The 2,500-nt window shown below is 56.0% G+C and overlaps 1 protein-coding gene across 1 annotated transcript in view; it reads right to left on the bottom strand.

Moving 5' to 3' along the window:
- LOC311315846 (protocadherin-17-like) overlaps positions 1-2,500 on the bottom strand; it is a gene marked incomplete at both ends in the record, with an annotated part of 17,170 nt that overhangs the window by 5,788 nt on the left and 8,882 nt on the right. The gene's annotated exons all lie outside the window — the stretch shown is intronic.

Raw genomic sequence — 2,500 nt, 5'->3', positions numbered from 1 at the left:
CCTCAGCCGCTGGCGGAAACTCTCGCTTGTAATATCAGAACTCGGCGCTTCTCTGTCAGCGCGGTCGCCGTGTCAGACGTGACGCACCGAAAAACAAAACAACAGGAAGGCGTGCTCGTCGTTCCTGGTAGCCGTTTAAAAAGCCAGTTTACAGGCGCTAATCTTGATGTGAAACGGGTCCAGTATTAGTGCCCAGATAGCAAGCGGATCTGGGCCATATACAGGCCAGATCTGGCCCTTGTGGCTTAGTTCCGGCCCATATATGGCCCAGAATCATTACCTATCCGCTTGCTATCTGGGTGTGCTACTACGACAGGGCTGCTGTGTCTGCACTCCTAACGCAGGGAGGAGAGCGCGGACAGCCTGAGAGAAATCCTTTCAAATATTTGATTAGCATCTCCTTTTTCAAACTCTCTTAATGCACACACACTCACACACACGCGCCGACTGTAAACACACAGCGGACGCACACACTCACACACACACACGCACCGAAATCCGGGATGCTCAGCTATTTTGCGAAATGTCAATATTAGGGAATGAGGGTGAGATTAAAAACACCAACACAGCCCATAGGTCAGGACAGGAAACAATCTGAGACGCAGCGGGCGGAAAAGCTTTGCTGTGGGTGTCATCTCCGCCACAGTTTATCACACAGGCTATTAAAACTCCGGGCTTGTCAGCTGGCGCGGCTAGGCTGTAATGTAAAAACCAGACGGACAGATCTACACCAGGCGTTTTTATTTTGTTTGTTTTTTTAAATCAGAGAACCGCTATCTGTTATTTTGCCATCGCAGCCAAACGACTCTCGGTTGGGAAATCGAACTGACGATTGGAGGGAGGGAGAGGGGGCGGGAGGGAGGGAGGGTGGGGGGGCGGGGGGGAGGGAGAGAGGGAGGGAGGGAGGGACAGTGGGCGGGGGGGAGGGAGGGAGGGAGAGAGAGGGGGCAGGGGGGAAGGGAGGGAGGGAGGGAGGGAGAGGGGGCAGGGGGGAAGGGAGGGAGGGAGGGAGGGAGAGTGGGCGGGGGGGAGGGAGGAGGGAGAGAGACGTCCGTACGCAGCAGTGAGCGGACGGCGTGGCCGGCGCCATGGCTGTAATGATGTGCGTGCGGCGTCTAGCGGTCAGCGTGGACGCACGCCGTTCGGTCAGCGACGCCGTGGTGGCCAGAGGCGGGGCGGGGCCAGCCGCTAGACCTGCGGAGACTGGCTGTGTAACCACACACACACACACACCTGTGTCCTTAAAGCAGGGTCCCTGCGAGCAACGATGTGTGTGTGTGTGGAATGGATACGTGTGTGTTTTACAGTAGCATATGTGTGTGTGTGTGTGTGTGTGTGTGTGTGTGTGTTGGGTTTGACCCCCCTCCCTCAGATGAGCAGGTGCAGACAGGGTCTATCACAGATGCCCTAGAAGGTTTATCTTCCCCCCACTGACCATTACACACACACACACACACACACACACACACACACACACACACACACACACACACACACACACCCCGCCCTGGGGGCTGTCCAGACGAGTCAGAAAGGATAAATATTGGGCCTGGTCCTGATGACTTGTTCATCTTCCTCTTTGTTACTTTGAGAGCAGCATTAGACCATGAGCCACGTCAGAACCCTGGGTTCTGTGACCCGGTATCATCAGAACCTTGAGTTCTATGACCCGGTATCATCAGAACCCTGAGTTCTATGACCCGATACCATCAGAACCTTGAGTTCTATGACCCGGTATCATCAGAACCCTGAGTTCTATGACCCAGTATCATCAGAACCCTGAGTTCTATGACCCGGTATCATCAGAACCTTGAGTTCTATGACCCGGTATCATCAGAACCCTGAGTTCTATCACCCAGTATCATCAGAACCCTTAGCTCGGTGGAGAACCCAGTACCATCAGAGTTCTGTGGAGAACCCAGTATCTTTAGCGGTGGGCCCTTTGTTTGTTCCCTCGTGACTCAGTCTGGATTGTTCCGGCAGCATTGCGGTCATCTTCGCGCCACAAGACCGATGACCGGCCAGCCAAGCCGGAACCAAGACACCTTTCATCTCCACTGGGGCCCGGAAAAAGGATCCGCCCCCCCCCCCACACACACACCCTAAGCCGGTACTAATCCCATGATGAGCCGAGCACAGACAACTCCCGATCAAACGCCTCCTTTCATTAAAGGAGCCCAGGCTATCAGGAGCCCACTTCACGCCCGGGCTAAGTTGCTCAAAGGCAGGGGCCCCCTGAGGGCCGACACAACCGGGGTCGGGGTCGGGGGGGCCGAGAGGGAGGTGGAGAGAAGAGGAGGGGGGGGGGGGGGGGGGGGGGGGAAACGACTGCACAGCAGACCAAAAATAAACACACACACACACACACACACACACACACACAAGGCCGAATCGATGTGTGGTCATGGCAGAGGGGGAGGCCAGCTGGGGGGGGTCGATTATGAGGGGTCAGGGGTGGGGTTCCGGGAGAGTTGCTACGGAAACAGTGTCAATCACCGAC

Source organism: Borostomias antarcticus (assembly GCF_949987555.1).
Source record: "Borostomias antarcticus genome assembly, chromosome: 12".
NCBI classification, from domain to species: Eukaryota; Metazoa; Chordata; class Actinopteri; order Stomiiformes; family Stomiidae; genus Borostomias; species Borostomias antarcticus.
Note: the sequence above shows the minus strand (reverse complement) of the source record. Positions and strands in the feature narration are given on the sequence as shown.